At 35.6% G+C, this 22,759-nt stretch overlaps 1 long non-coding RNA gene across 1 annotated transcript in view; it reads left to right on the plus strand.

The window, feature by feature from the left end:
- The window catches only part of LOC145678871 (uncharacterized), a 290,898-nt gene extending 268,610 nt beyond the window's left edge, over positions 1-22,288 (plus strand). Inside the window, exons 3-4 of the long non-coding RNA XR_014130467.1 lie at positions 7,159-7,260; positions 21,677-22,288. This is a non-coding gene — a long non-coding RNA (uncharacterized LOC145678871). The remainder of the gene's footprint in view (positions 1-7,158; positions 7,261-21,676) is intronic.
- The last annotated feature ends 471 nt before the right edge of the window (positions 22,289-22,759 follow it).

The raw sequence follows: 22,759 nt of genomic DNA on the forward strand, positions 1-22,759 counted from the left end.
CGGAATTGCATCTCTTACGAGTCAATGAAATTAATTGATACCATCGCTTTCCATGGCTGGATAAAGCAGAAGTACCGTAACGCTATCCAACTCTTTTCATTGTAAATATGTATGTAACTTGTCGATTTTGTGTAATTCTTCTCAAACTATGGTCCACGTAACTTTTTTTTTCTTCTTTTACTTTGTAAGAAACAGTCACAGGTGACTATTTTCCAAAAACAGCAACAAATTCTATCTTAAATCACATATTGGCCCTCTCAACCTCATTTAACAACCTGAGTCCAGTGGAGGTTCTAGCCGAGGGGCCTAGGCCCTCCAGTTTTTGAGTGACAAAAATAATTTAAGCTATTATTTATATATTTTTGAAACTGTATAATGAACTCATGAAATAATACTGTACCTATCATAGATAGCCTAGGGTCTGGATGGCATCCAAATTTTTACCTTCTAGAACCGCCCCTGCCTCAGTCCCACACCATTGGTGATTTAACAGCTAATTAGATTTAGCCTCATACCATCAACACATCATACAAATTTAAAATTAATTTTACTGTGAAATATCTGGCAATTAGGAACAGGGACGCAAGCAGGAATTTATTTCGAGAGAGGTCTAAAGCGTTTCGGGGGGCCCAAATACAATTTGAGGCTAAATTATATAAACATTTCTAAAATTGCCCCTAAAAGTAGACTACATTTAGAAAAAAAGTCGGGATTTCCGGGGGGGGGATCCGGACCCTCAGGACACACTCTCTCCGTATGCCCCTGATTAGGATATCATACTTTCAATTTACTTCCTCTGTAAAAAATACCCGGAAATTAAGATCTTGCATGCTGTAGTACCGTAAAATTAACTTGAATTTTTCTACTGTCGCTCTGCATAAACGGTTTCTGAATCGTTTCAAGGAGATGTAAAATCTTTCAGTCTAACGTCCCACGATTACGTCTTTGTGTAGGCTCAGGGAAACAGATGAGTAATGATGATGGTGGAATGGTGTGGGATGAAACAGGAGTAACCCGAGAAAACCCACGGAAACGCTGTTGTCCACCACAAACTTACTTGGCCGGGGATCGAACTAGAGACCCAACGCACCAGAAGAAAGTGCTCTACCACTGAGCTACAGGGGCCCACTCAAGGCAATGTGAATCACCAGTAAACAATATCGTGTCTGGAGATTTTCTCATATCTCTGTTGTTCGTTCTATCATTCTAATTTCAATCACTCCCTTATAATTCAAATACATTTATCAGGGCGCAAAATTTCCTGTCGCCAGGTCGCCATTGGCGACTAGAAATTTAGAGCTGGCGACCAGTATTGAGTGGGAATGGTTTCTGTTTCGCTAAACTCACAGAACAGCGCAGTTTCTGTTTCGCACGAAAATAATTGTGACTGAGTGAGAAAATAATTATCACTGATATGAATTGTCAAATTCAAATTGTCCAATCCAATCGTGAATAATCGAATTGTCTAGTTTTGAAATTTTATGCCCTGATGTAATCTCTTACTTTGTCAAACCAAAGGCCGGGGGAGGGGAGAAACTCTCATAATTTGTATGTGAGAGATACTGGCTAGCATGATTTTTGGATTGACGAATGCGACTGATTTTGAAATTTTGCGCCCTGCGTTTATCATTTGTATCAGTTAGCATACTGAACCTAATCAAGAGACGTTAAACTAATGAGTTGACTTTTCCAATGAAACAATTAACCTATGACTTTGTTTTCTATCTAAGAACTGAACAGGGCTGGAAAATAGAGAAACGGAGTGTATTTTGAGGTTGTTTTGAAATTCGTTAGCCTACTAGATCCTTTCCTAATGATTACCAATTTTGCCTAATAATATGGGACAATATATTATATTGATACCTCAATTTAGGAGAATCCGCAGCAGGGAGTTATTTTCATCACGAAAATGTCAGATTTCCCATATATAATTTCATATAAAATAACAGAGATCCAGGGCCATATTGAGGGAGGGGTTTAGGGGGGCCTCTAGGTGGAGAGGAACCTCAACTCTTATCAAAATCTCAACTGGCTTTCTAGAAAAAATCTTGAAGATAAAATCATCATCATAAAATAAAATATGACCAAAAATATGAAATATATTCCCTTAACTTTCCTATTGTACTTTCATAGAAATGTACTTATGTGTAGTCAGCAGGGGCCACATATTTTTTCTATCCCCGGGCCTTCAGATGAGTTAATCCAGCCCTGAGGAGATCCCATTAATTTCCATATAAAATAATGAAGATTCAATTAATTCCTATATAAAATAATGAAGATTCAATTAATTCCTATATAAAATAATGAAGATTCAATTAATTCCTATATAAAAAATGAAGATTGAATTAATTCCTATATAAAATAATGGAGCTTACATTACCTCCCACATAAAACAATGGATACCGTACTCTATTACTTTTCATGAAATAAAATCTTTCACTTTAATTTCCCATGATTATGTCCTTTAGATTAAGGGAGACGATGATTCAAGTAAGTGAATGATGATGGAAGAATTAGGGAATGAGAAAGTGGGAGGAAACGGGAGTATTCCGAGGAAACCTACTGACAGGATGCCCACCATAAACTTACTTGACTGAGGATGAAACCAGAGGTAATAATCGTTCATTAATTCCCATTTAAAATAATGGAGAGCCCATTAGTTTGTTCAACATTCCCAAAAATACTAATATAAAAATCAATTACAGTCAAAGCCGGTTATAACTACATCGTTTTTAACGACGTATTGGGTATAACGGCGAAATCATATAGTCCCGTCTAAACCCTAAATAAAAACTGTATTTAAAAAATCGCTAAGTACATTGCTTATTACGAACTTATAAAACGACTTACCGTAAATACGCGCGTAATTTTCGCCCCCGCATAATTTTCGCATCCCAATCTTGAAGGGTATTTTCTGTATATTTTATTTTCCTCAATTTTTAATGTTATTTTTCTATAAATTTAGAATTAGTTGTTTGTTGTCAATTCTTGCTACAAAGAAAATGTGTACCGGTATTTTCGTGTTATTTTGACTGGGGAAAAATTAGATGATGTTCACTGATGTGGCTAATTTTTTCCCGCATAATTTACGCACCCTTGTTTCAAAGCAACTTTTTTCGTCTAAAAAAGTGCGAAAATTACGCGAGTAAATACGGTATTTTTATCACATTATAGGAGAAATGTATCGGCTATAACGTTCAATGTTGATCTTTGTTTGTTCCATGTTTGGAGATTGCTGACAACAATGTAAAGTTTGCTTTCAAACTCTTGATTTCAGTACATATTATAAATATCAAATTAATATGTCTGTTAAATTGTCCAGGCAGACATCGCACTTTCACTATTGTTACTTTTTCCTCACTTATTATAAGTTTTTATATTTTATTGCCATACAGTATTATTGGTGTACGTACTCTATAAACATTAGAAGAAAAAAATTCTCTTCAGTACCACTCCACAACTATTGTATTGTATGTACTGTACATTATTATTATTATTATTATTATTATTATTATTATTATTATTATTATTATTATTATTATTATTATTATTATTATTATTATTATTATTATTAATTTTTAGCTTTATTCTGTTCATTAACATGTAAGTTTATAGTACAACCTAAGACTTAGATACGAAATTTTGAGCAAGAAATGAAAAAAAAAAAAAAAAAAAACAGTTTGTACGATTATAAGCTGTAACGACCGTAAATTTACAGTCCCTTAGAAGTCGTTATAACTGGTTTCGACCGTAAATGGAATTTTATACAGAACGCATGTAGTTTTTCCTCACAAATAACAGCGATAAATGTAGAGTATTAATCCAAAATGTCCATTAGTGAAATACGGTTACAAAGCAATGCAATTTTCAATTAAATACTTTCATTTATAAAGAAACAAGGAAATTATGTATAGATTATAGAACATGATGTTAATAGTATTAACTTAGATTTAATACAAAGGGTAGGGGGGACGCGGTGGCTCAGTGGTCGAGCGTTCACCTCCGGTGCTTCGGGTCCCTAGTTCGATCCCAGCTCGAGCCGTGTGGACTTTGTGGTGGCCAAACACCGTGCTCGTGGGTATACTCCCGTTTCCTCCCACTTTCTTCATTCCACCATTTCTCATCATCACCGTCTCCTTTTGCCTAACCAGCATAACCGTGGGACGTAAAATTCAAAGATTCCATTCCATAATACAAAGGCGTACAGCGTAAATGTTGTGCTCCCTGCTTAGATATTGTATTGAAAAACTTGCTGATAGTATAACGACCACTAAAGGTGTATTACTATGAAAAATACCAGTTTGTAATTAGCTTAATGCTTGTTTTGCATATTTTAAATGTCGTTATAGCCCTCAGTCCGTATATATAATCTAGGTTACTGTTTTATCAAAACCCACTTCATTTAGATATTACCTTTTTTTATTGTAGTACGTAATAAATTAAGCATTTACACACTTTTAAATATTGTACATGTATATATCACAAGATGGATTCTCTATATATTATATGTTTTCCGTTGCTATGACGATTTACAAAACATGTCATATCACTATCACAACAGAACATCAATCATAATAACAGAAAAGAAATTACATCTATTTCTCTTTATATTTTCTTCTTCTTCCTTTTGAACAGCTTGTGCATATTTTAAAAGCACATTTTGCCCGTAAATACAAGTTATTATATAAAAACTACACAATACCGTTTCAATAGTACACTAATGGACGAGTTTAGAAGTTCATTATTTATTTATTTATATAACTCTATGTTAATTCATTTGTGTTTACCTAGGTACTTACCATTTCTGCATAAGCAATTAGTAAAGAATCCTGACATTACATCTTATATTCAAGAACGACATCTGTGAGTGGTCTTTGATTGGTGCTTGTCACCATTGTAGGATTGTCCCTAAACGAATTCATAACCCCAAATTATCACTGGAACACTGGTGTTCTAATCTGAAAAGATATCAACTTTCTTAAAAATATTAGAATTTTTTTTTTTATTGGGTGTAATACTCTAATTGGTAGTAAAATAATGTAGAGTTGTCAATAAGCCATCAAGTCATCAGCCGAACGGCCCTAGTTCGACCTCTGGTGACGGCGGAATTTATACTCTCCTTTACCCTTATTGAAATACTGATTAAGGGCTTACGGGGTAGACGTCACATTGGGTATCTGGGGAAAGTTTGGGTTAAAATGACCAAGATTATGTCACTTCCTCTGTGTACCGAGGTAATGAAAGTATAGAACATTACCTTAGCACAGGGGATGGCCAACGTGTCGACCGCGATCGTCTGTTACTGCTTAACTCGCCCTTTAGTGAGCAGATAAGCAGACCGCCAGTGATCTCTGAAATTAAAAATAGCCCTAAAACCTAAAATGATTGCCTACCGCTGCTTTAGCACCACCTATTGGGTACACTGGCCTGTCCCGAATTGAAGGTATAACTTTAGCTTTATTTTATAGCAGTTTTTATAAAACTTTTCTTGAAACGGGGTCCAGTTTTATTAGTCAGAATGTTCTAGGGACAATATAAAATGTCAGTCCTGGGTGAGAAAGTGAAATCATATTCGTAATTTTCAAAATACGTTGGAGATTCTGAAGAAAAGTGTATGATACGGGATTCACTTTAATTTTATTTTTAAAAGTACTAATGTTCAATCTAAGAGGATCTCTCGTAGCTATATAGTTAGCATACGCGCCTTTGGTGAAGAAGAGCCGGGTTCGATTTCCGGCGAGAATTCATGTTGTTCGAAACTCACAGTAAATTCTAGGTCCGCATCCCATAAGGCCTCAGTGTTGAAAAAGAGATGGCGAATCTCCAAACGAACCGAGGAGAACAGTTTGAGAAAGACTGCCTTACACTTGATATATAATTATGTTTAGAATTCCCATCCTCATTTGTAGCTATAGATAGATGCAGTACAACATTCTACCTGTTTTAATGTACAGGGTGGCCCAAAAGTAGGTATACACCCCTGCATTGATCAAGTATAACATTCTAGTTTATGAGTTTATTTGCTACGGCTCTTCCGAGCTTAAGATGTAAGTAAAAACACACTAAGAACAAATAATGAAGAAACTAAGTCCACCTGATGGATAACAATAAGAAATATAAAATGCAATGAGCTGATCAGTACGGCACTGTATACCTACTTTTGGGCCATCCTGTATAGGCCGGTTATTTTGAATGGGCTATGAAATTGAGATGCGCAGTTACTTGTCGGTTAGAGTGAAAAGCCTCATTGCGTAATACGAAGGATTCTTTACTTCTGTGATCAATGTTTTGTTATTCATTACAATCAGGGGTGTAGCCACGGAGGGCCCATCGGGGCCAGGCCCCCAAATGATTTCCTGGTTCCCCCAAATGACCAACTTTAAAACATCATCGTAAGATTACCTCGCTTCAATCATTTGAAAATAACAAAATTTACATAAGTTATTATTAGAAATTTACGGTAAATTATTTACCGATCGAAAAATAGTATGGTATCTCTTCCGTGTACGGAATGACCAAATGCACAGCTTGCTACCACATCTGCTACAATCGATTGATCGAGTGCTTCTGTGCAGATAATGTCCAATATGAAGCATGAAAATATTTTATATAGGCCTATTTTAAAATAATTATCAATCTATGCCAATACGAGAATTAGTATCGTGAACGGAAACGTGACCACTGTGGTTATTTTTAGAACAGGGATGTATCAAATTCCTTGACATGGGAAAACTTCTGTTGTTTGGCAACAGTGGTCTCAGTAATCCATGCAGAAAAGCTTGTTTATCTTGTGCACAGGAAAGCATAATAAAAATTACCTAGTACATAATATTTATGGAGAATAAAAGCTTAGAAAACTGTGTTTTTAGTTTTGCGGACGGAAACCAAAATGTTCTGGTTTTTAAGGCCTCAAAAATATATATTTTGGCTTTGTACATTCCATCAAAAATGACAGATCCCTCCCAAATAAATCTACTGGTTACACCCCTGGTTACAATTCACCGCGCTTTACATAATACCAATGAAAAATGACTCAAATGCTTTCGAATTGTAGTTATGAAAAAGAATGGAGAAAATTAGCTGAAAACCAGAAATACGAGGTGAACATCAAAAGTACATGGTGCTTTGTTCTAATGTCCACAATTTTTGTCATTTCAGGAAAGCAATTGCAACATCGAAGACCTGCATGCATCCGTCGCCTCTAAGAAGCATAGGTTCAGTTTACCAGGTGGCAGCAGTTGAGTCACAGAGCCTGAACGAGTAAGACATATTATCACTGTTACATTACAATTACGTCATACGGAGGACACGCTTAATAAATTCAAATAATAGTAATAATAATAATTAATTTAATTTAATATGAACTGCATTTCTTGTCTATGATGGATAATAATTTAATAATGACTATATGACAAAATAATTAACAATAATTTCTTGTTAATTTTACTGAAGATCTTACAGTTCACTTAGAGCAAGCAGTGTTTCTCAACCTAATTCCTATCACGATCCACATTTTATCACATCCTCTTGCCAGCGACCCCCTTATGATTTCTGGTTTGTAATAAGTTGGTGTAAGATCTTTAATATACCTATTGCGGAGTTCTCACGATATCCACCTATTTCTATAATAGTTGAATCGATTTCTTGTACATAGTGGATACAGTAACTTCCCTAAAAGCGAATGGATTAAAACCAAATTTGGTCAGTTCATTCATATTACAAATATCGAATCCGATCCGTCATACTGTTTCAAAATGGAGGCTGTTTGAAAATTTTAAAACTTCATAACTCCCTTGATTAAAATAAATAAATAAATAAATAAATAAAGTGGATCATATGATATAAAAAAATAAAGTGATTTCTAATTTCGGTTTAAAAAAAAAACTTGGACAGTTGTTAGAAAAAGATTGAATCGGATATTCCCGCACTTGTGAAATCACACGCTCAGGTATCTCACTAGCTTTCAATTTTAATTGTTTTTCAATATGCAGGTTTTGTTGCATTTGTATTTTTCTGGCATTTCAATATGCAGTTCTCATTAGTTTAATATCGTACTTCTTTTATTTAAATTGATTTTTAAACAATTCTGCACCTGCTGAAAATGTTTAGTAGACCTATTTTTTTTGTTGTTCTTAACAGTATATATAAAAACAAAAATATGCTTATCAGAACAAAATTCAAAATGTTTAAAAATATTTTCCGGTATTAGATTCTAGTTATATTTATCTCTTCCTCTTATCTTCGCGTCCTCTCATGAAACACCTCGCGACCCCCAGGTTGAGAAACTCTGACTTAAGAGTTTTCATCCCGGCGAAATTAAAATACCGCTAATTTTACAGTAGAGCTCGCTAGACAATATAATTTTACATGAGATACTGTTATCACGACTCACTTATCTGCTTTCGATTTCGAGCCATTTTTGAGCCATTTTAGGTGACTTGTGATAATGGTACCTCACGCAAAATAATATTGTCTAGGGCGCTCTTGTTTCATATTTCAATTATCTTTTATCTATTTGAAGATATCACATAATTACTGTAAAATTAGCGGTATTTTAATTTCGTCGGGATGAAGACTCTTAAGGAATCATACTTAGGATGAAGTTTAAAGCACATTTATCTCAATGAAAATTTGGTTCCAAAAATTGGTAAAAGCCTCTCTATTTTGCAAGAGAGACAGGGTTCTTCGGAGACTAAAGCCAACAACTTTGACGATATTACAATTACCAAACATACACATTACGATATTTTCATTAACGTTGAAAAAGCTGGAGAAGAGAAATCGGTAACAAGTGTCATTACCACCAAGATGAGTTAACCAAAGGACCAGATTAATGATAAGTACACATTACAATTCACTCCCCCACTCCTGTTTCCGTTTGTCCCTCTTTTCCTTTACTTTTGCCTCAATTTCTTGCCATCAACATTCTGTGTATCCTCATCAATCATCTCCACTTTTCCATCTCCTTCCTTTTCCTTCCTTCCTCTTTCGTCTTCACAAAAGTTGATGCTACTGCTTTTTGGTATATTTTCTTCTTCTTCTTCTTCTTCCTCTCTCTCTCTCCCTCTTTCTCTCTTTCCCTTGAGGCCACGTTTTCTGGTAACTGTCTATATGTGCTTTTCCCCATTCCATCTTTCTACTTTTAGTACTATTTTCTTTTTTTTTATTGTATTTTTCTACCTCATCCTACTGCTTCCATATAGATCGATCCGTTTCCTCTTAGTAGTGTCTGGCACTTTCCATTACTGGAAGCTCACATCACAAATGTTAGTCATTTTCCAGGAAGTTCTGGAAGGGAAAAAACGAGAACAGAGAAGAAAGACTAGGAGCTTCCTAGTATATTTTTTTCATTCTACTTGGTATGTTTTTTTTCCATTTTTCTTTTGTATTTTTCGTAAGTTTTCTTGAAGCCTATGGAGTTTGGAAGAGGCTCAGACAGAACATAGAGAAGGGGGTTGATCCATCTATTTTTTTTCCTCATGCGTTCAGTTTCTCAATCTTCTCGCCGCGCTCCTTCATGTCTCCCAACGTATCTCTACCAACAAAAGGATGTGCCAATCAAAGTGACAAGATCAAGTAGCGCCGAGTGTAGATGAGGCAAAAGCTTGAACTACGTAATTCACACAAAAAACTGCATCATCTTCCGTTTCTGTAAAGTGTGTGTATTGAGTTTGCGTACGTGTGTTAGTGTGTGTGTGTCTTTCCATCCACCCACCCAAATCCCTCATGTTTCCCCTCCTATTTCTTTTGCTCCGTACTTGATGATGGATGATGCTTCACGAGAACCAATCAGGGAATGGCCTTCTGCAGACAAAACTCTCTCACTCTTTCACCCTCTCTTTCTGTCTCTCAAATCTCCAGACCCTGCAACCCTACAAATACACACACACACACACATACATACATACACAGAGACACACAGAAAACTCTTTCGTTGCTGGTCTCTTTCTGTATTCTAAATCTCGTCTCATCAACTAGAACAAACCCTCTAGAAAAAGGAAACCCCCACGCTCCTTTCTTTCTGTGAGTCAACAACCCCTTTCGAACCAGCCAACCCTCTATTTCGTGCATTTCAGTGTTACCTCATTTCGTTTTCCTCAAAAGTAAATTTTTTTTAGAAGAAACTTTCGTGCTAGTACGGTGTTGTCTTTAGCAACTATATTAACGGAACTGAACGACACACATACAATCGCGAACTACTTTAGTACTTAAGTACACTCAATTATTTAGTTTTATAATATAGACCCCTATATGTGTTCTACTTCCCAACCTTTGGTTATGTTTTCCTCGGGAATGAGCCCAGAACCTCTAGTAAAAAACGCGGTGCGCCACACATCCTATGAATTCAGATTGAATTCCAAGAGTCCTGATAATGTGGTCAATATGACCTCTAGCTACTAACTGAACAATCTAGATTTTATTCTTGATGGGAGTTTTTTTCTCGTTTTGTCAACAATTGTGTCTGTAAAATGGGTACCTGCAGTGGTGGACTTGAGGGGGTGGCTCTTGAATTTTAAATTCGAGCTACAAATTCCTCCTTTTCTCCAGGGGCCATACTATTCCTATTGTGTTCAATACGAATTCGAAGTATTTTTGCATAACTACTTTTTACCCCCAGTGTACTGTAATTTCCCCTGGGGGAATCCTGAAATTATCACTAGGTAGCTAGAGAAACTTGGGGGTAAAGGCGGCTGGAATAGTATTGCCCAAGAGACGAGACGAGACGAGAAATATGGTTTCTTCGTCTCGTCTCGTTATGTGGAAAATTTATGCCCTGATTTTAACCCTTCTGAGTCACAGGAGGTCCAGTAAGGGTGTGGTATAACAACATGTAAATTATGTTTATTATTAAAACAGACTATGTTGTATAATAACTTACGTATCTTTAATATCGTTGATAAATGCTCTTTCATTATTTCACAACCATTTTATCAAATTTAGAGCTTTAGAATTACCATGAGTCATAAAATATTTAAACAGTGTTTGAAATGAAATGAAAACAAATCTGTAAGTTTAACGTCGCACGATTATGCCTTTCAGGCTAAGAGAAATGGAATAAAGGAAGGGAAAAATGATGGAAGAATTGGTGGAATGAGGAAATTAGGAGGGAACGGGAGAACCCCAAGAAAACACACGGACACGATGTTGATCATCAAAAAAACTTACTTTTTCGGAGACCGAACCAGGAACCCCACGCACCAGAAGTAAGCGCTCTACCACTGAACCACCGTGCCTCCCCCAAAACAGTGTTTGAGATATAAGACTCTGGTGAACTAGTGTTGCTGACGAGGCTCCTGAAATTTCTTGTATCTCTTCGAATTTAGAAAGGCACCCTTCGTCTCTAGTCTCATCTCGTAGACACTAGACTGGAGCGCCATGATGACTTTACTTATTTGGAAGTTTAAAGCTTCATTTAGTACCGATGCTATATAAGATGTGAACCTCTTCAGCTAGTTTAAAACCCAGGCTCCGAATTACAAAAATTCTCACCAGGATTCGAATCCAATATCTCGCCTTTAATCCTGAGATGGCCTGCTTCCATGTGCATTAAGAGTCTTCATCCCGGCGAAATTAAAATACCGTTAATTTTACAGTAATTATGTGATATCTTCAAATAGATAAATGTGAAACAAGAGCGCCCTAGACAATATTATTTTACATGAGAAACCGTTATCACGACTCACTTATCTGCTTTCGATTTCGAGCCATTTTGAATTTCGGCATTTATTTTCGCGTTTCTAAACAGCTGAAAACGGAAAGCCACTAGGTGACTTACGATAATGCTACCTCAAGCAAAATAATATTGTCTAGGGCGCTCTAATTCTCAGCTCCATGTAGGCTATAAAATATGTCCTAAAATATCTATTTGTATAAATTTTACCTCCGTTATGACAGAGACGATTCTAAATGTCTACAATGAAAAGCCTCAAGACAGTTGATATGATGTGTTACTTACAAAGAGAAAAATCTCTGTATCACTACCTCTCCCCAAAATACTTTTTTTGATATATACAATTTTGATGCCCCTTTCTTTCTCGTAAAAGTTCCGGAACAGAATCACATTTTGAAATTCGATTCTTTCAAGAATCAAATGAAATTCTCGTTATATGTTCTTTTCTTCCTTTCCCTTCCAGTTTTGCCGAAGAAGAAAGATGGTTGAATTTTCGGAGATTCTCAAAGGAGGACGGGGAGTTGAGAGGGGAGGGAGGGGAATATACAACCCCTATCATTGAGCAATGCCATTACCTCCTCCTTCACGAAATAGATGATGAGGGAAATGGGAAGGAAATGGACGAAACATTTGATGAAAACTTCAGACAGAAATGGAAAAATGCAGAGATGAAGATTTTTTTTCGAGGAAAGATGCTGGGATGAAAAAGTTTTATTTTTTTTATTTTTTTTTTAGCGAAGGCATTACCCCTTGCTTTCTTCATAAAGAAGAATCAATAAATTTTACATTATGAAAATCTACTTTCGTGATGTAATACAAAAATTTTTTCTTGTGTATTAAGTGTAAGGAAGCACTGTTTCGTCCGTTTGTCTATGTCCAAGACACCAGATGACCTAAAGACAATTCATATTTGTTTCCCTGCGAAGATAAGATTATTTTTGTAGTTTGACTGAAAACAAAATCTGAAAGTAGTGTGTGTGATGAATATACATTTAGGAGAAAGTGTCCACTCCACTTTATTTACCTGTGGTAGAATGGACAAAACACCTTCGTTCAAGACTGGTACCTGAAAACGTTAAACCGACCTGTGTTCGCAAGTCTGTACTACTGGTTGCTCGTTCTAAAGTGCATGCTAAGCACAAGAACATACCTGAAGAATGGTAATTGGTTACTCCTATTTACGCAATGAACCAAGGCCAGTTTCCTAGCGAGTCCCCAACATTTCAAATTTCGGCATGGAAGAGTTAAGAGGCCTAATCACTGCGAAATTAAAATACCGTTAATTTTACAATAATTATGTGATATCTACAAATAGATAAAATATAATCTTAATGTAGAACAAGAGCGCGCTGGACAATATTATTTTGTATGAGGTACTGTTATCACGAGTCACCTAGTAGCTTTCCGTTTGCAGCCATTTATAAACGCGAAAATAAATACCGATTTTCTAAATGGCTGAAAATCGAAAGCAGATAAGTGAGTCTTGATAAGGGTATCTCATGTAAAATAATATTGTCTAGCGAGCTCTTGCTTCACTTTTTGATTATGTTTTATCTATTTAAGATATCACATAATTACTGTAAAATTAGCGGTATTTTAATTTCGCCGTGATGGAGTCTCTTAAGGCAGGCTCACATCCCCTTTTGGTGCCGAGACACTGCAAGATACCGAATCCCACGGTATGAACACAATTTGGGAAAATCTAACCATGATTTGGATTCCCTGAAAGTCAAGGGGGCCATAACCTTAGCCCGATGTACTTCAATTTTACGTGCTGAGATACCTCACAGGACACAATGAAATGTATCAATCGCCCATTTGGGAGATGGAACCTCTCCTCCCCAATCAAATTTTGAAAAAGAAGGGTTATTAGACATCCTCTTTTTGGGATACAGATATTCATTTTAATGTTATTGCAACATTCAATTTCCAAGGAAATACTACATCTACAGCTCTTATTACCAAAATTTTATTCCCTATGCCAGTAAAATGTTTTCTTTAACCCTTTGAGCCGGGAGTTAAATACCCATCAGCCGCTGCGAGAGGCGGTAATTTTAAATGACCAAAACAGCAATTTTGTCACAAAATTCAACATATCTTTAATAACATTTGCTCAAATACTATAAAATTTTCAGGACTTGTAAACGAAATTTTATACTACACAAAATGTATAAATAATAACATTAATGCTATAACAAAAATAATAATAAAACAAAATCTTACATGTTGCACTTTCAAAGTACTCCTTCTGTCTTGTGTTCTTGTTAGTTTAGAAGTCAAATTTTGAATGGTGCAGTTTGTAAAACCAAAAGATGGCAGCATATTGCAGTCTACTCTTGAGTGACATGCGTTTTCGTTCATGTAAGAAAATAACAGATGACAGGATATGCATTATTTCATCACTATTACAAGGGACGTATACGTGTACGTCGAACCGATTCTAGAAGCACTATAAGGATCCGTACAAGTTTACGTCAAAATGGCTTCAAGAGTTAAATTTAACCTCCCGCGGTTAAGCTCTTTAGGATAAGGGAAACCAATGATTAATAAAAGTGAAATAAAAGGAAAAGGTGGAATGATAATGAGGGAGATAACGGAACAAAACCCGAGAAAACCCACGGGAAACGGTGCTGTCCACCACAAATTCATATCCCCAGGGATCCAATCAGTAACCCCTAGCACCAGAGATATGGCGCTCTACCAATGAGTTACCGTGCCTTAATTATGAGATTTGTCGAGTAATGTGAATCTATGAAATCTAAAAATGTATTCCTTCTCTAAAGTCTGTCAAATTGTAACCCTATGAGAAAGGAAGATTCTCAACAACACGTGTGCACTCTCACAAACAAATACAGAAGACTTTCAGCGGTACGTGCGCACTGTCCCAACAATACAATAACTCAAAGGTTTTCAATAATGCCTACTCATTCTCACGGTGAACTCAGAAACTCAACAAACAGGGCCGGATCCAGGATTGTCTGAGGGGTTGCACCAATAATTACCAAAATAACCAATCACACTGAAACTCTTCAAAGTGACATGTGACAATATTCTTTACTCCTGACAACACTGATGCATAGAACGGAGGAAAGTGTTTTGCAGAACGGAGGATTGCAGGAAAAAAATATTATCTCCTTCTGGGTTATGTTTTCTTCCCTACTTGACAATGTTATATTATTTTGCTTGGTGAATCCTTTTCCTAATACATTTAGAAAATCGACTAAACTTTTGCTTTTGCAAAGTTCTGCTTTCTTTGAAGGGGAGATATACGTGCACCTTTTCACCCCTTCCCCCTAAATCCGGCCCTGTCAACAATATGTACGCAGTCTCGCAACAACTTCAGTATAGACTTTGAATAATGCGTTCGCACTCTCGCAAAAAATTATGGTAAACTCAACTCAACAGAGAATTGAGTGCGGCAGATCAAGTTGTATTCAAATGAAGTTACGTCAAAATGAAACGGTACGCAACAGTAGTTCCCAATAAGTCTGTCGCGATACATTGGTGTATCGCTCAACCCCATGAAGTGTGTCGCGAAATATTTGCATGTAAAAATATTGAAACAAAAATTAGTTTATGTCGATTTTGAGACAAATTGTACCACCCAATGCCTCCAGCGACACTAACAAAGCTTAGTACTAAAGTCCCTACTTTACACAAAATTATAGTGTTACACTATTCTATTTTACAAATATACAAGGGCGTCCATGTTGTGGTTTCCAAGGGGGGCAAGTAAGCAAAGTTTCAAATATAGTTTCAAATTTTGCTGTAACTAATGTAAAAATTCTATTGGGTTTTAGATATTCCCAAGAACAATTTCCTCTTAGGGGGCAAGCGCCCCACCTTGCCCTCTTTGATGGGCGCCCTTGGAAATATATTGTTATAAATGAAAAATCAAATAAATGTATCGTGATGCAGGAACGTTAGATAAATTGTGTCGTGAGTCAAAAACAGTTTGGGAACCAGTGCTCTATAGACATAATTCCTCATAACTTATGTGCAATGCTCCTTAGGGTATCTTGCTTTCGTTAACACCATGTTTATCTGCATAGACCATAGAGTGTGCTAAAAACATTATTATTTACCTAAACTCAAGGACAAGATTAGTCCGAGTTTCACGCTTGAGATTAATGTCCTGTGGAAACAACAATATAATCATTGTATGTGTAAACTATCCATTGCACATGGCCAATTCCACAATTGTTAACTTGAAACAAAAAATGGCTACGCCTAGTGGATGAAACAAGAAAGCATCGGGAATACGTTAATTGAAAGGTGTGAAACTCCCCTGCCATCTAAGCTCATTATTATGTAAATGAGAATTCATGAATTCTTCAGAGTGCAGCAGGCGATTTTTCTTAATTCTTCGCGTATCCGCATTCAGAAGTTTATACAGTAGATTATTTCAAGATAATACCAACACGCCGCGCTAGTGTCGGCTCTACATATTCTATAGATTCATTGTCTTGACTATAAAGTATCTTTGAAACAAATACAACAAACATTTTTTTCCTTTATTTTTGTAAGGAAAATGTTAATGCTTGTCAAGCATAGAGACACAGCATGACCACAATTTAAGAATCAATCTTGGGACTTCGTGTTATTTTTGTTCTGAAGGTGTTTGTGGAAATTTAGAATTAAAAATAAAATAAATAAAAAAAAAGCTCTTTTCACTGGACGAAAAAGATCTTTCTATCTTCTAGAAAACTTGTAAGCATTCTATCTTAATCTTGCCATGTCTTTGTTTTCATTTTCTGAGAAGCAAGAAACAAAACAAGAGACCGTACAACGATTCTTCACAGGAAACAAATAGTGTGTGCTCGTGTCCTCGGGAGCGTTTTCGTCTGTGTCAAAAACTGTCGACTCTGCAATTATTTCACTAACGATGTGAAAAATTTTCAAAAGACAGAAACAACATACATTTCTTTTTACAATTGTTTTTTTCCTTGTTTTTTTTTATTTATTCAACATCTTTCTTTCTTTCTTTGTTCCTTTGTAACTAAAATGTATGTATGTATGTATGTGTGTGTGTGTGTTGGCGTTTTTCTTTTGTCTTCCGGTTTTAGGGCTAATGTTTCAAAGCAGTCATATTGACAGCGGCATTGTATTCCTCTCAAATCCTTTCGGAAATACTGTATATTCTACAGTATTACTTTTCATCTTTTGCATAAGTTTATTTTAAAAACAGTGGCGTCTCTAAATATTTTTCATGCCGCAGCACACTCTCAAAAAAGAAGATCTTGCTATTGTCTTCATGACTTATTGCCAGGGGCGAATCCACTGGGTTCGAACCTTCCCCCCCCCAGAAAAACTTCCTAACTCAACATATATTTGTACACTTTCTAAAAAAGTGGGGGAAATGATTGCTATAGAACGAAAATTTGATGTGTTACACTTCATCTGTACTCTTTCCTTTATAAAAACAATCATTTTTTTTTTTTTTTTTTTTGAAAATATAGGTGGAAGTATTTTACAATTACTTATCGTCTTTTGGGTGCAGAATAATACACGTTCATTACTACATAGACTTAGTGGCTTCTAGTATCGGACCTTCCCGCAAAACTTGGATCCCTCCCAAAAATTTCTGGGTTCACGTCTGATTATATATATATATAAAACCAATAACGTACTGATATACTAATGACAAACGTGAAAATGCTTACATTTCTGAAGAGTCTTGTCTCCTTCCCAGGCCTACAGCGAGGGGCTGGCTAGCGAAGATCTCAACCTTCCTATTGCCACTCATGTCCGTGTGGTTGCGGATTGGATTCCTGGCCTATGCTTCTCAATTTTCGGCATCCATCCAGCGGCGTGAGGCTAACTGGGGAGTCACCTGAATAAAACACGTGACAATCACTAGGTCTAGGAAGCTCCTCATACGCCTGTTAGTGACAAAGCGACGCAGCGCTATGACCACATGTTCGTCGCTAGGTTGGACTTACTTCAGCCGCTAGCTAACAGATGGCGTTGGAGCAGCTCAGGCCCATAAAGAGATGTCACCCCAACTTTATATATATATATATATATATATATATATATATATATATATATATATATATATATATATATATATATATATATTGATTCATCATCCAAGGAGTATATTAACTCTCAGTTCTTATCTCTCCATTGAAACCGGAAATATTTCTTCTCCCTCTATTTAAACTGGAAGTGTCCCTATCCCTATGTTGAAACCGGAAGTATATTATATCTCTCAGTTTAGACGGGAAGTGTCCTTATCCGTATATTGAAAGGGAAGGTAATAGACCTTTTGGTTTCGTATTGGATTTTCTATAGTTAAAATTCTGTTGCAATTATTTTTACAACGTTGAACAGCCGGAAGTGTTTTTAATTCTCCATTCAAACTGAAAGTAAATTTTATCCCTCTATTAAAACCGGAAGTGTCCTTATCCCTCCATTGACACCGGAAGTGACTCTTACCCATCTATTTAAACCACAACTGTCCTTTGCGTAGGAGACCGGGCTTCGATTCCCGCCGGGAGCTCATGTGGTTAGGATTCCACGTTAATCAGTAGGTCTCGCCTCGTATAGCTTCGCTGCTGAAAGGGACGTTAAACTTCAAATCAACTCAACGGAAGTGTTCGTATTCCTTGGTTGAAACCGGAAGTATCTCTTATTCATCTATTTGAATCGGATGTGTCCTTATCCTTATATTGAAACCGGAAGTAGTAGAGCCTTTCGTTTCGTATTGGATTTACCGTAGCTTCAAAATTCTGTTGTATTTGTTTTCACAAACTAATACAACTCCAGGGGTGAATCCAGGGGGGGCGATCGCCCCTCCCCCCAGAAGAGGAAAATTTCTTATTTTATATATATAAATAAAACCCATCCCAAAGTTTCGAGCCCTTAAAAGTAGCAGTATGACAACCTACCGCCCCCCCTAAAAGTCGGTTCTGGATCCGCCCCTGTACAACTCACTGTTTTTTTTTTTTTTTAATGTGCTTGGGCACATACTACTTTAAAACGAAGAGATATTAAACTAATTTTATACATGAAATCATTTCTTAGAATTACTGGAACATATTGAATTAATTACACCAACTGTTTCCTAATAATCTATTTGTGGTAACTTAGAAAAACTTCGCATCCATGGATAAACAAAACGTGAATGTGTTCTTGTAACTTCATATATATATATATATATACTGTCGGCACGCCTTTCGAGATGTTAAAACAATTCAGCGGCTGCTGTACGTGTCAAAGGGAAGACAGTTCCGTGTATTTCAAGCTGCTTTGTTCCAATTCATCTTCGAAGTCTGTCTGTCAAGGAGTCTCCAATACATTCAACGAAGACGACATGTGACACACGCTGTCCGTTCGTCACTTTAACACCGGCTAATATTTCTTAGTTTCTTATATTGGCCAAAAGACATCAAGAATTTCCATTTGTTTTTGCTTAGGCAGAGGGGACTGACAATTCATGCTTAGATTACGCGGGAAATACGCTTTTCCATTGTTAAGTCATTGTGTAGGCGAAGAATTTTACATACAAATATGCTCTTATACATTATTATTATTATTATTATTATTATTATTATTATTATTATTATTATTATTATTATTAATAATAATAATAATAATAATAATAATAATAATAATAGAGTTAGGAGTAGGATCTAGTATCACTTTGCAAAACTAACCTAAGAGTAGGAGAAAAAATGTGCTTATTAGAGATGTGCCTTTTTCAAAAAATCTCTTTCTCGATTTTCGGAAATTTCGTTTTTCGCTTTTTCGAAAAAATTTTTTGTTTTTTCGTTTTCCGAAAAAAATTTCGTTTTACGTTTTTCGAAAAATTTTTCGTTTTTTGTTTTCGAAAAAGTATTTTGCGAAAAAAGGTGGCCATCCCTAGCGCTTATCAGGCACGTACACAGGAATTTATTTCGGGGGGGATCCAAAACTTTTAGAGGGTGTTCCAAATTCAATATTAGGATAAATTATATTAATATTTGTAAAATCATTCCTCCAATTAAACTAAATTTACAGAAAAGTCGGGATTTCTGCGGGAGTTCGGACCCTCAGGACCTAAACCCTGAGTACGTTTCTAGTGCCTAATGAACGCAACGTTTGCAGGAGAGGTGTAGCATGGTTTCGTGCTTAGGGAGAACTGTTTTTTTTAATTTATTATTCTTAAATCATATTGCATTATTTATGTATGCGTTATGCAGACCCAAAAGCAGTGGCGGATCTAGAAGTTAAAAACTAGGGGGACCCTCCAGAACCCATATTATGATAGGTGTATCATGAGTTTACTATGAACTTTCGAAAATATATAAATAATAACTTCATTTATTTTTGTCATTGAAAAAACGCCCCCCTTCCCCAGGCTAGATCCGCCACTGCCCAAAAGTACGTAAATTTTTGCTTTTGTTGCCTTTTTGCAACTTTCTTATTCAAATGCGACTTTGATTTCTTTCTAGTGAATTCTTCTATGTTAAGACACCAGACCTACATTTACAATATTCACTACCTACCTGTGACTATGTACGGAACAATCATATGTTCCGTCCAGGGCTGGCTGTCTTCAGTGGTTTTCAAATTGGCATTGCATTCGTAACCAGCAAGACTGTTTTATGCAACCCATCACATCACAGATGTCATATTGGTTGCCTAATCATCTTGTGAAGTCTCTGGAAGCTATACATCTTGATATATGTTTTCTCGCTAGTTTTCTAAGTTTCAAACTGTCAGACAAGAAAAAATGTACCCCAAACTAATAAATAGGTACAAAACCAATTTTTGTTTTGGTGTAAAATTTCACTTAATCTCGTTCTCCACTTGAGGAAACACTTTATTCTGAACTTCAATATTCTACTAGAATCTAATACGGTAGCACCTCGATAACTCGAAGCTGAAAGGAATTTATAAAATTTCGAGTTATCGAGTTTTTTTGAATAACCAAGATTCGAGTTAACAAGGTTGCCACGACAAAAATTCGAGATATGGACGTTTCGCGTTTCTCATGAAAAGTGACTATATAATCTCTATAACTCAAAGTTTTATTCATTCAAACTCTATAACTCTAAGTTTTATTCATTCAAACTCTACAACTCGAAGTTTTATTCATTCAAACTCTACAACTAGAAGTTTTATTCATTCAACCTCTATAACTCGAAGTTTTATTCATTCAACCTCTATAACTCGAAGTTTTATTCATTCAACCTCTATAACTCGAAGTTTTATTCATTCAATCTCTATAACTCAAAGTTTTATTCATTCAAACTCTATAACTCTAAGTTTTATTCATTCAAACTCTACAACTCGAAGTTTTATTCATTCAACCTCTACAACTAGAAATTTTATTCATTCAACCTCTATAACTCGAAGTTTTATTCATTCAACCTCTACAACTCGAAGTTTTATTCATTCAACCTCTATAACTCGAAGTTTTATTCATTCAACCTCTATAACTCGAAGTTTTATTCATTCAACCTCTATAACTCGAAGTTTTATTCATTCAATCTCTATAACTCAAAGTTTTATTCATTCAAACTCTATAACTCTAAGTTTTATTCATTCAAACTCTACAACTCGAAGTTTTATTCATTCAACCTCTACAACTAGAAATTTTATTCATTCAACCTCTATAACTCGAAGTTTTATTCATTCAACCTCTACAACTCGAAGTTTTATTCATTCAAACTCTATAACTCTAAGTTTTATTCATTCAAACTCTACAACTCGAAGTTTTATTCATTCAACCTCTACAACTAGAAATTTTATTCATTCAACCTCTATAACTCGAAGTTTTATTCATTCAACCTCTACAACTCGAAGTTTTATTCATTCAACCTCTATAACTCGAAGTTTTATTCATTCAACATCTACAACTCGAAGTTTTATTCATTCAACCTCTATAACTCGAAGTTTTGTTCATTCAACCTCTATAACTCGAAGTTTTATTCATTCAAACTGAATTTTACACTAAATAAACTGTATTTTCCAATTGCAGAAATCTAATGATACATGTTTTGTTTACTTTTCCAGGGATAGAAGATAAGCTAAAAATGGCGGAACGCTTAACAAAGCATGAACAATTTCTACTAGCCTTGTTGTATGAAGTATTGCATACAGTGTAGAAGTGAAGCAATAGTGGCGAAGCGTGCTTGTGCTATAATGGAAACAGCTTAGAAAACCTGTTGTTAACCACTAACTTTCATAGACTAGGATGAAACCATGAACCCCGCGCACCAAAGGTGAGCGCTTCACCCAGAGCCTTTATGCTTCAATATAGAAAAGCATGGACTGCTCATAAAAGCATCTAATTAAATTAATTAGCCCTCATTTTCCTTTGGATATATCCTCGGTGAAGGGGCGTAATGGCGAATCCTGATTTTTATAAGTTTACAGAAGTGAGATTTAAAATGATTCGTTTAACGTTATACTACTTATTTCAAGATACACCATTTTCAAAAAGTCCATATCTCGGTTAATATCTGGAAATCCAGCTATGAACCTTTTCTGGTTGATAGGAGCAAGTTAAATAAGGATACATGGTGGCCATAACTCAAAATCATGTCTTTGAGTTACGTCATTACGCCTCTCCACCGACAATATTTCAGGCTATTGTAAATTAAAAAAGTTCAATAAAGTCTTTTCAGAGTATAATTTTAGCTGTTTGTCATATATGAAATTAAGTAGCCTATAATTCCTTTTTAGGTATAATTTTAGCTTTTATGAAATAGAAATTTGATTATTTATGGTGTATATATTTTTTTTTAATCTTATTGTGAAACGCTAATTTAAACTTCATTTTGGGAATACTTTCAGCATTTACGAAGCATGAAATCAAATTCATTAAAAAAAAAAAAAAAAAAGGGAAAATGTTTAGTTATAGTGAAACAAGAAATTAAACTCATTTTTGGTGTATGCTTTTATCTACTACCAAACATAAAAGTAGAACAAATTAATTGTTTTTCTGGGTATACTTTTTAACAATTAATCATTTTGGGGCATATTTTATCTATCGTGAAAGATGATATTTTATTAATTCTGTTTGCTATGTCTTATCCTCTTTGCTGTCGCTCGGGACGAATATTTTTAGTTATTGTACGCAAAACAGCGACGCAA

This window comes from Thermobia domestica, chromosome 2 (genome assembly GCF_964235325.1).
Source record: "Thermobia domestica chromosome 2, izTheDome1.hap1.1, whole genome shotgun sequence".
Taxonomy (NCBI): domain Eukaryota; kingdom Metazoa; phylum Arthropoda; class Insecta; order Zygentoma; family Lepismatidae; genus Thermobia; species Thermobia domestica.